Source organism: Pongo abelii, chromosome 14 (assembly GCF_028885655.2).
Source record: "Pongo abelii isolate AG06213 chromosome 14, NHGRI_mPonAbe1-v2.0_pri, whole genome shotgun sequence".
In the NCBI taxonomy this organism is placed as follows: domain Eukaryota; kingdom Metazoa; phylum Chordata; class Mammalia; order Primates; family Hominidae; genus Pongo; species Pongo abelii.
The window spans coordinates 65,252,147-65,264,527 of NC_071999.2; the positions used below are offsets into that span (position 1 = coordinate 65,252,147).

General features: G+C 36.0%; 1 protein-coding gene across 3 annotated transcripts in view; it reads right to left on the reverse strand.

Annotated features, from left to right (window-relative positions):
* Window positions 1-12,381, reverse strand: part of DIAPH3 (diaphanous related formin 3) — a 485,256-nt gene that overhangs the window by 319,527 nt on the left and 153,348 nt on the right.

Consider the following 12,381-nt stretch of genomic DNA (forward strand, 5'->3'; position numbering starts at 1 on the left):
TGTTAGTGATCTAAATTTTAAAAGCTGCAAAGGAAATTGAAGATAGAAGACTCCAGTTCAAACTAAAGCAATTGCCATAGCAATAATATGTAAAAACCAAGACCTCAGATGGAATCACAACAGTATAGAGGAAAAAGGAGGTGTAAGAACTGTTTAGGGCATTTTCAACTGTAGGTTTCAACATGGAGATTAGAGAAATAAGTTAAAGAAAAAGAAAAGTTAAAAACCACAAGTGACGTAGAAGGAAAACAAGGAGATTGTGGTGTCCTGGAAGTATGGAAAGTGGTCTCAACAGTGAGAGAGTGATCAACTGTATCAACTGGTCAAATAAAACAAGAACTAATCAATTACCACTGCATTTGGCAAAATGAAAACACTGGTGACTTGACGAGAATAGTTTCTACAAAGGGACAGAGTTACTGTTCCAAGCGGAAACCACTTGCCTCCCCACAGATGCCATATGCAGCCAGTAAACAAAGCAATTGCTCTAAAATATTCTCCTCTTTGCCTTAAATGCATCTTTATATGTTAGAAGTAACTGCTCCTTTATCTTTGTTTTTAAAAAGTCTATGTAAAGACACTTATCTCTAGGTGTTATGGATTACAAATTCAATTCTAATGGTTTGGAAAGCCAATACTGTAAGCTCACTTTATTACTCTTGTGTCAATTATCAAAAAGGATCTTCTGTGAGAAAAGGTATTTTAAACGTAACTTCTAGCTGGAGGGGTGTGTGTCCATCTATGATTCAGGATAGTTGAGGATTTCCTTAGGGCAGCAGTAAACTAAAAGTATAGTACAAGGACTGACACCAGCAAACTCCAGACAGCCTAAGACTGTAAAGCAAGCGGCCAAAAAGGTAATGACAAAGAGTGGGACAAAAGTCAGCAATACCATAAACTGGGAAGGTAAAGACATAACAGGGGCCAATAAAGTAGATAAGCTGTAAATGGAAATCTCAAAGATATTCAATATGTGAGACAGAGCCAGTCAAAGGCAATCTTAAGAACAGGGCAAACGATCAAAGGAAAATCATTAGAAGCCGAAAGAGGTTAACAACAAGATAGAGGAACATGCCACTATATCTACATCACTGAATCAGCAAAGTGGCTTTCTGCCCTTGAAAATAAAGTGAGACATTTTCTTCATATGTGAATACACAGTACCTAAATTTCCTTTGGTACATAATTTACTGCAATTACTATGTTCACCACAAAGATGAGAAAAGACAAATGTGTTTTTTTGTACAAATTTATTGTACATGAGAAATCTTGTTACATGCATATAAGGTGCAGTGATCAAGTCAAGGTATTTAGGGTGTCTATTCCCCAAGTACAATATATTTATTTGGTCAGATACAGTCACTCTATTCTGCTATCAAACATTAAACTTATCCCTTCTACCATATGTTTGCACCCTTTACACACTTCTCTTCATCCTTCCTCCTCCGCCCCCTCACTCTTCCCAGCCTGTTATCTATCTTTCCACTTTCTACATCCATGTGATCACAATTTTTAGCTCCAACATATAAGTGAGAACATGTGATATTTGTCTCTCTGTGCTTAGCTCATTTTACTTAAGATAATAGCCTCCAGTTCCATCTATGTTGCTGCAAATGACAAAGAGTTCGTTCCTTTTTATGGCTGAATAGTATTCCACGGTGAATATGTACCACATTTTCTTTATCCATTCATCCGCTGATAAACACTTCCATATCTTTGCTATTGTGAATAGTGCTGTAATAAACACACGAGTGCCAGCATCCCTTTGAAATATTTATTTCTTTTCTTTTGGGTGGATACTCAGTAATGAGATTGTTTTTTTCTAACCTTTGGTTCCCTGACCCTTTTTTGGACAACAAACTTAAGCACAAAATTCAAGGTTCACTAACAGGTACTATCCCTGAGCCCCATCCACGAGGACCATCCAGTTTTTCCAAAGGCCGTCAGAGCAGAAGCTTTCAACCTGATTGTGCTGACGAGATTTAGAAAGTTGTCTAATAGCAAAAGTAAGTAGTTCTTAGAAAGTTCACTCTTGAGTCAACATGTTCATCCTGGATATAAGTAGATGTTTTTACAATTAAATCGTGGCTCTACATTGCAACAACATATCACCTTCAGGAGCTAAACCCAGATTGAAAACAAGAACCAGTAAAATACTTAAATAAAAATTCTATCAAAGGCTGCAAAAGCTTATTATCTGGGCCTGGAAGATACAGTTTAGACTGCTATTCATCTTTCCTACCCCATAGCAGAAATCATCTGTCTCTCTTTGCACAATTAAATTTCACATTTATCAAGTTAAAATGAGTAAATGATGCTTATGGAGAAATATTTTGCCTCTAGTGTAAATAGAGAAATTCCAAAGATTTTAAAATTTTATACACATGCATTGAAGTAACTGCATATACCCCATATAGACTCAGAGAAATAAACTGTAGGACTCAAGAAGCTATAATTTATACCAGGGATACTAAAGAACAAACTTGAATTCTTAAAATATTTATTCGAAAACTCCCCCAAGACATCATTAATTTCTTCTATGTCCTCCCATGCCTTTTTCTAAAATTGCCTTTATTGCAATTTTCATATGAAATGTTAGATGGCTTTAAATTCTTGAGTATAAGATTCTTAAGGGCAGAGGTGTATTTCATTCAACTTTGTAGTTCCAATACCTAGCATAGCCCAGTACATAGCAGTCACTGAATACTAAGTAATTGATCGGTTAATTATGAAACTTTTCAGTTACCTTCAAGACATTAATTATCTTTCTAGTTGTCCATTGTAGAATAAATGAAGAAATGTATTATACAGACTTATTAGGTAGATTCAGAAAACTGCCAGTAAACTCTAGATAATGATAACCATTAGTTTATACTTGGGTATGCTCCATATGACAATATGCGTTCACATTAGAATATTATCTGTTCCTTTAATGTCTACTAGCATACTGGCTTATTATTTACTGATCCATTTTAATATGGTTGATGTTTTAATTGATTGGTACTGGTATATCAACCCTATTCATGCAAACCTCAATAAAAGTAGTAGTCAGAAGAGAAAAGAATTAAAACAAATTAACTTTTGCATCCTTCTGGGATAGCTCAACAATGATCCTAAAAATAAGCCTTTTACTAATAGTCGGTATTCTTCATTTAGTCCTTCACTAAATGTGAGAAAAATTTATTTAAAATAGAAAATTAATTAATAATGATTTGATGGAACAGAAGAGATACTTAAAACAAAAAATAGTAAATCAAGATATAACTGTTTATTATAAGAAGACTTTTACTTGGTCTTGGGCATAATAAAACCTGGGTAAACTTTGCAGATTAAAGTGGTAGGTGGAACAAAATCAACCAAAGAAAATACACTTGGCTAAATCCAGAAAGGCATTTAACCTCTGATTTGTTTTAATGTGAGTATTCAATGGCATATTTGTCTGATTATCGCCCAATGACAAATTTCAAAATATAGTGATTATCACTCAGTTAAGAAAGGTTTTTGGTACTATTTTTAATACTTTAATGAAACTATTTATATAATGATAAAAAGTTATCCTTTTTTAATTTATAAAAATATTGCTTTTTCTACTTTTTCAGACATGGAAAAATGAAATCCCATCAAACTTTCAAAGATCTATCTTCTAATTAAACTTAATGAAATCCACAGATTGAAGAGTTTTTTTTAAGTTAAGGAAAAATTTAACTATCTTTGCAGCAGCAGCAACAATGCAACTCTCAATCTTTGACTGCAGGAAACATAAATGGCCTACAGCCCCAGCTGCTACCTTCTGAAACCTATCACAGCATTTGAATTGAAGTCACAGTTCCCTGCTCCCAGCCAAGGCTTGAGCACAGCAAGTATACTAAAATAGACCTGTTCCTGGGACACATGGGACTTTGGCTCAAGGATTCCCCAACAGGCTTGCCAAGCTCTCCTAGAATTTCAGGGCAGCCTGAGACACTTTCACCCAATCTCCACTCCTTCCCTCTCTCCTTCACCTAAGGTCAGATCTGCATTGAGTTTGACAGCTCTCCCAGCCTCCCCCAGCTCCTCCTCCAGGGTCTCTCACAGGTATTTCCTCTAGTCCCTTACACATCAAACCTCTTGCTTCTCAGAGAACCAAGACTAACAGCCTCATTTCACAAAGCAAGTTTCAACAAGGGTTATCATTTTCAAATTGTCAGACTCATAAGTATTGTAACTGAAGCTTAATCAAATTTCTTATTTTTTAGGTATTTAACAGAACACTTTTGCTTTTTCTTCTTGTTCTTTTTATATGACCAGCTTCTGTATTTTCATATGTTATCATAAGATACGGGTTAAGACCATGTGCATGCCAGACACTGAAATACATTTGGAACACAGTTTTTCTCTAGTAATATTTCCAGAGACACCAATAGCCTGGATTATATTCCTTGCTTTTGCTTCCTTGAAAAATATATTCTAGGGTAGAGAAATATCTATCACAGGAATCCTAGAAAGACATACCAACCATCAATCACCCCGTCCAGTACTGCATCACTGTTACCACAATAGCTTAGGAAGCCTGAAGATATAAGGATTGCACAACAATGTGAATGTGTTTAATGTCACTGAACTATACTCTCAAAGATGGTTAAAATGGTAAATTTCATGTTATATATATCCTACCACAATAGGAAAAAAAAAAAAAAAACCTAAAGCAAACAATGGCTATGTATTTCAACGGTGGGTAAACAAATGACAAGATCTGGGTCATCTTTACTAGATAATCATAACAAGTAGAGATCCACAGAAGGACAACACAAACCCAGCTATCGGTATTATATCTAAAGAGTATACTAAAATCAGATATTTAGAAACCTGAATGAAATTAAATAAAAGGATTTAAGTACATACTTTAAGTGAGCAACCTCAGAACTAAAGATGCTATAGATTCACATCAAACCATCAAAGACAACCAAACAATTTTTTCTCTCTGAAACAAGCTTCCCATCTTCTCCTTTATTTGCTCTCTGACATAATTATTTCTCCTCTCTGGACTCAGAAACTTTGGAAATCATGTTTTCCCTTTATTCAGTAACTAACGTAGGGAAAATATTCTTGAGGTATTCCCAAGAATCAAAATTAGTGAAGGTTTCATTCCATTCAATCTACATCCAACATATAACAAATGTATAGGAACAACATTAGAAGAACGGGGCTAAAGGAAAAGTAGCCAAGGTGACACTAGGAGGTTTGTGGTCTTCTGTCTGTTGCAAGACAATTCTCCCTGGGTCTCTCATATTTCATTTCCACTTCTATTGCAAGTAAAGACATTGATGGTCTTTGATCTAGATGCTCTTCAAGGATGTGTGTATGCAAAACAATCTTGGAAAACAGCGTATCTCTCCAGAGCAAAGAGCAGGCTCACTTCATGTCTAGTATCATAAAGATAATGTCTCCTTTTAGAGCAAAGTGCAGGCAAGTTCAAAGTTCCTCTCGTACAGCACATCCTGCCATTTACCACCAGAAAGTTCTGACAATGATTTGATTACCACTACCTACACTTTACTAAGAGGTCAATCAGAATAGATCCAGCTCCTGCATCTCCCATGCAAAACATCTTTCCTTCTCTCTGGATGTCAACCCCATTCCAACTCCCATAACTGTAGCTCAGTCATTCTGTAGGGTGGGTGAATGGCACTGACAAAAAGGGATAAGTTGGACTGACTGTCTTCAGACAGTCCCTCCAAAAATTTTTAGACTTAATTATTTCCTGAACCAAGAACTGTAAAATTTATCAGCCACCTGGAAGCCAAGCTGAAAGCTCTGCCACCCTGTAGTCCCTCAACTAATAAAGGTCCTATTTGGGTCATCCCAACAACTACAAACAACACTTTCCTTCCAGGAGCACCATGTACACCTTTCAAGACTATTTATCTTAGGTGAAAGACAGGCATTAACTTGCCTCTCTCTTCAAAAACACCATGACTTGAACCCTACAAGTATGATCATAAGAAATGTTCAAGGGTTTAAAGAAATGCCACCAGTATGTCATGCAAGTCTTAGGCAACTATGGAGATCTCTCCAAACGGAAGCTATCCTTAGTTACTCTGGGGAACTTCCTGGAGAAAAAAACTGACTTACTATGTGTACTCTGCAGGCAGTTATCCCTACAATGGGAAGTGGTAAAAAATCTGTGCCTGATTTTAGCTAAAGTGATCAGTGACACCACATGGGCACTGGGAGGCAATCAGGTCAGCTTCAACTCACTGACCAGGATTGTTATGAAGAAAGAATTGTCCTAGACTTCTTTGCTGAACAAGGGGAAGTTTGCGCAATCACTAACACATCATACTGTATCTGAATTAACACCTCAGGCCAAGTGGAAAGATGAATCAAAAAATTTAAAAAGAAAGCCACCTGGTATTCTAAGGTAGACTCTGATGATTTACTGGATTATGGGATTTGTTCAGCTGACTAGATCTGGGACCTGGAAGGCAGGACTGAGGCCAATACTTCAGACAGGCCTCATTCTGCTGCCCACAGTCCCTACTGAACTTAAGTATGCTATGAAACAAATTGAACAGATTTCATCATAGCCTGTATCAATCAGATCAATTACAGTCATTGCTGCCCATAATATAAAAGTAATATTCCCTATGCTCAAGTTTTCTCTCCTAAAACACAACCCACTGCAACTGGCAGTATTCACATTACACTATGAGTGTCACAATATGGGCTTTGGGACTGACACAAAGCTGATATTCAGCCTACTGCTATTGCTGTGAGCAATAAAATCCTTTGTTTTTAACCTAGGAGTTCACATCTTTTGACAGCACCAATAGAACTAGAACTGTGGCAGACTAACATGTCAGTTTACAAGTGGCAGATCATCTAAGACCATTCATGTTCCTGACCATCCCATCAGCAACTCCATGGGTACTGGATCAGGGAGAAACCACAGGAAAAGGAAGTTACAGCATTCTATCACTGCAGGCCTGAGGACATATACACAGAAGAAGAACCAAATATCCACCCAAAACACTCTAGGATTCCCATGTTTTGGTTCCCTTCCAAAAATATATCACAATTCAATCAGTACTATGACCAACAGCAAGGGTTTCAACAAACTCTTTGAAATCTAGAAAATGCTCTTGATACTCCAGGAAAGTATGGCCCTGACAAGAGTAGACAGAAGACACAGAAAGGAAAAGAAAAAGAGGAGAGAAATAAAAATAACAGAAGATTAAAGGACGGCAGAAACTAGAGATTGGTTAACCAATACTTATCCCAGTCCTTTTCTACTAAGGAAAAACTGGCCAACATGAGGGACAAGCATACACATGAATACTGGACACTATGATGGAGAGTTTGGTTCTCCTGGGGCAACTGTGGCAGAAGGCTGTCTGTCCCTGGTGTCACAAGTGCTGACCACAGCAGAGAGTTGGGAGTGGCACTTCCATTAGAGCATTGCTGTGATATAGTGCAGCATATCTTCTGTATTACTTCTAGCTACAAACCACCCACATGATTCCCTGGGCCTACCAGAAATTTTGTAAGGTAGGTACAAAATTTGTGAAGTAATTAACTGATATAGGCTATGATGAAATCTGTTCAATTTGTTTCATAGAATATTTAATTTTCTAATAACATTTTCTGCTTAAATTACCTAGAGTGATTATGTTGCTTGCAGCTGAGAAACCCTGTCTGATGTTTGAAAAAAAAAGTAATGTATGCTTATTTTAAGTCCTAGGTTTATATTTGTACTTTCTTTCCTGATAATAATATATATGTGTGTGTGTGTATACATATATATAGATATATATATCTATATATAGATAGATAGATATAGATATACATATATTTTTTATGAGATGGAGTCTTGCTCTGTCAGCCAGGCTGGAGTGCAGTGGCACGATCTTGGCTCACTGCAAGCACCGCCTCCTGGGTTCACGCCATTCTCCTGCCTCAGCCTCCCGAGTAGCTGGGACTATAGGCACCCACCACCATGCAAGGCAATTTTTTTTTTTTTTTTGTATTTTTGTATTTTTAGTAGAGACGGGGTTTCACCAGATTAGCCAGGATGGTCTCAATCTCCTGACCTTGTGATTCATCTGCCTCGGCCTCCCAAAGTGCTGGGATTATAGACGTGGGCCACTGCGCATGGCCCCTGATAATATTCTTCAAGGCCTGGGAATAAAGTTATTCCGGGTACAAAGTTTAACATTTTCTTACTATATAATATCAAATGGGGGAAGTGTGCTCAATTCTATCATAATCATAAACAAATTATCATTATTAGGATCAGAAGAACAAAAAAAGTAACAATTCTCCTTATTCTCCTTAAAAAAATACTTTCTCATAAATATACTTTGCAGTAAAAGAATAATGAAGAATGTTTTTATTTTGCTATCTCATTTTCTCCAATTTAAAAGTAAACAATTAGTTCCTATTTTATTCACGAATAAACAAGTTTTATTTTTAATTGGCGATTTGCTAATGTCATCTAGTTTAGCACATTTTAATAATGCAATTTATTAAAATGGAATAAAATGGGTACGAATAGTTTTATAGGAAAATTGATAGCCAGCCACCTCAAAATTTACTTTATTTGTGGAAAATTCAGAAAGACAGAGAAATAAGTATTTTTAGATATTACTACAATTTTTTAAATAATTTTAAAGAATATAGAAAGAGCATAATCTGCAATATGCAGAAAAGAGTATCTATGTTACCTTTTTTGTTTGTTTGTTTGGCCTAAGTTAGCACTCTAGAAAATGGTATCTTTTACTCTGAAGCCTGTTACCTGCTAGCTATTTCACACATTAGGCTTAAAAACAATGAGAAACCTTTATTAAGGAGTAAAAGCCTTCAACAAAATATTTGAATAGAAAAAATAAGAATGTAGAACAATTCTTTCCATTTTCTATTTCCAATTAAGAGCATGGAAATTTAACCTGAACATATCAGAAAAATGGGAAAGAAATAAATTTGAATGATGCTAAAATAACCTTTCACTTCTTAAAAATTAAGCTCTAAGAACTATATCAAGAAATTTATTTTCGTGTTTACAGGATATCAAATAATTAACACTACTACTAACTGTAACAGAAAATATAATTACAACTAAAGCAATTAGTTTCATAAAAGCAAATATAATCAGCTACCTATATATTGGCAAACATTTTTCAAAAATTGAATCATCACCTACTATGTCCCACAAAAATTAAAAATTAAAAAGAAACTGTATCATGCCTGTGACTTCCGTAACTACGGAAGGAAAACATTGCTCTAAGCTCTCCTCCTCCCTACCTCTATTCATTCAACACTAAATATGGCAAATAAGCAGTAGTTTAAAAAGAAATCAACTCCACAAATGTTCACAGCAGCATTTTTCATAACAGCCGAAGAGTACAAACAACCCGAATGTCTGTCAACTGATAGCTGATAAAATGTGATACACTCATATGACAGACGATTATGTGGCGATTTTTTAAAATGCAGTACTCCAACATGAATGAACCTCTAAAATATTTTGCTATTAATAAGTAAAAGAAGCCAATCACAAAGATCCACATAATGCATGATTACATTTACGTGAAATGTCTGGAATATGCAACTCTATAAAGACAGAAAGTAGATCAATAGTTGTCTCAGGCTAGAAAGAATCAAAGATTGTGGAGTTATAGCTAAGCGATGGGGACTTTCTTTTGGGGGGCAATGAAAATCTTCTAAAATTGACTATGGTAAAGATTCCACAAAGCTGTTAATATACAAAAAACATTGAATCACACTTTTTTTTTTTTTTTTGAGACAGAGAGTCTTGCTCTGTTGCCCAGGCTGGAGTGCAGCGGCATGTTCTGAACTCACTGCAAGCTCTGCCTCCCAGGTTCACGCCATTCTCCTGCCTCAGCCTCCCGAGTAGCTGGGACTACAGGCGCCCACCACCATGCCCGGCTAATTTTTTTGTATTTTTAGTAGAGACGGGGTTTCACCATGTTAGCCAGGATGGTCTCGATCTCCTGACCTCATGATCTGCCCGCCTTGGCCTCCCAAAGTGCTGGGATTACAGGCATGAGCCACCACACCTGACCTGAAACGCACATTTTAAATGAGTAAATTTTATGATACATTAATTTAGTCTGACTAGAGCTGTTAATAAAAGAAATTAAACCTGTATCAAAACTTTATATAAACAGAATTCTTAATATTTATTTAAGTCTTAACATCTTCTACAGAATAGTAACCTATAAAATGCCAAACTTTTAACTGATAGTTCTCTTTCTAGATATTTACTGACTAAATATAAGTTTATCATGACTATAAAAATGTTATTTTTCCACAGAAGAGCACCTTCAATAAAATCAGAACTACCTATAAAAGAAATTACTTAATTTACCCCCTAAATTTTTTAAATCAACGTAGTTTGCCTTCAAGTTCATACTCATCAATTTAATTTGTAGTTAATTAAAATAAAGGTCAGATATATTTACCTTTATGTCTGACAGCCAAAACAAATATTCCAAATAACCAAGAATTAGACTGCAATAGTCGAAACTTTCCAATAAATGAGGAGATCATGTCATTTACCAGGACAAAACAGGGCTTTGTCTTTAACAAGCCATTATTCATCTCTTCCCTTACAGTTTAAAACCTCATGTAATGTAATACTGTTGTAAACAAAAGGATGGGACCCCAGTTTTACCAATATTTTTATAAACCTTTTATTCTCAAATAATTATAGATTCATAGATAGCTGCAAAAAAAAATCAGATAAAGTAATGGTTCAACTTTCCTCTACAAAGCTTTCTTTAGGGCTACTCTTCATTAATCTTCAGATGAATAAAAAGCCTGGGACCAGATGACAAAGAAACTTGTTCAAAGCACCAGATGACAGCAGATCAACCTGACAAGGAAAGACACAAAAATAGAAAGGAAAAAGAAAAGCAATAGGAAGGAAAAGGAGAGAAGGGAAGGGGGAGCTCAGAGACGAGGTGGGAGAGAAGAGACAGAAGAAAGCAAAGAGAAAAGAGAAGAAGAGAAGACTGGAAATGAGGCTAGCAGTATATGAATTAAAAGACTCTAGTCTCTCAAGCAACTAAATGGGCAAGGTCTGTCAGATGGGGAACACATCCCAGACCTTGAAGCCAATGTCATCTAACAAGCCCAGAATGCGTGAAAAGGGGCTCTCTTCCAGAGGTTCCTGCAGGACCCATGCCATAGAGACCCTCTAGTCAGGTCTTCAATCCTGCCTATTCTAAGAGAAACAAATCACAACATAGGGTTCCTCACTGGCTATTCACTAACACTGTCATCTGAAATGTCATACTAAATTATTAGTTTCACAGCTCCTATCATATTCTCATTTTTTTTTTTTCTTGAGTCAGAGTCTCGCTTAGTCACCCAGGCTGGAGTGCAGTGGCACTATCTCGGCTCACTGCAACCACCGTCTCCGGGGTTCAAGCGGTTCTCCTGTTTTAGCCTCCTGAGTAGCTGGGATTAAGGCACCTGCCATCGTGCCTGGCTAATTTTTGTATTTTAGTAGAGATGGGGGTTTCACCATGTTGGCCAGGCTGGTCTTGAACTCCTGAAATCAGGTGATCCGCCTGCCTCGGCCTCCCAAAGGGCTAGGATTACAGGCATGAGCCACCGCGCCCAGCCTATTATTTTTAAAATACCATTTGTTTACTTTTAATTTTTCACTTTATTTTTTTATTTCAGATTTAGCTTTTCTATTCCTAATATACCAAGAAACAATAAAATGGCCAAGTGCCCAGAACCTTTAAAAAAAAAAAAACTATAACTTTTTACTTTTATTAAGTGTGAAACAGATTTTCTTCATATCTATTAACACATTGGCTTCGAAACTTTGCTGCACGTTAGGATCACCTGAGGATCATTTTAAATTTCCCAATGTCCAGGTCACACCATGCCAATTAAGTTTTAGAAGTATGGAGGTGAGAATCAGGTATTAATATTTTTTAAGATGATCACTTTTGAACAATTATACCAATAAAAGCCTCTTTTCCTTTTTTTTAAAAAAAGAAAGAGAAATTAAATGAATATTATTCAGCTTGAATACTTAAATGTTTAAGTCTAAATGTGTCTTTTTAGCAGTATTTTTGGAAACATCTATAACCTTGGGTTTCCTTATTATTCATGTAAGCTCAACTTTTCAGTTATTAAAACAATGAAAAGCCCTAATTGACCTAACTGGCAAAACATCTCAAAAGTTAAAGTAATTTATGAGACTAACATAGAATAAACAGTTCATAGGACTATGATTATATCTCATACAGGGAAATCTAATAATTCTACTACATGAAAAGCAACCTAGGAAATAACCATTGTTGTGTGCCAAGATGTATCTATAAGATAAATTATGACACAGTACAAATAGGAATTCTATATTCT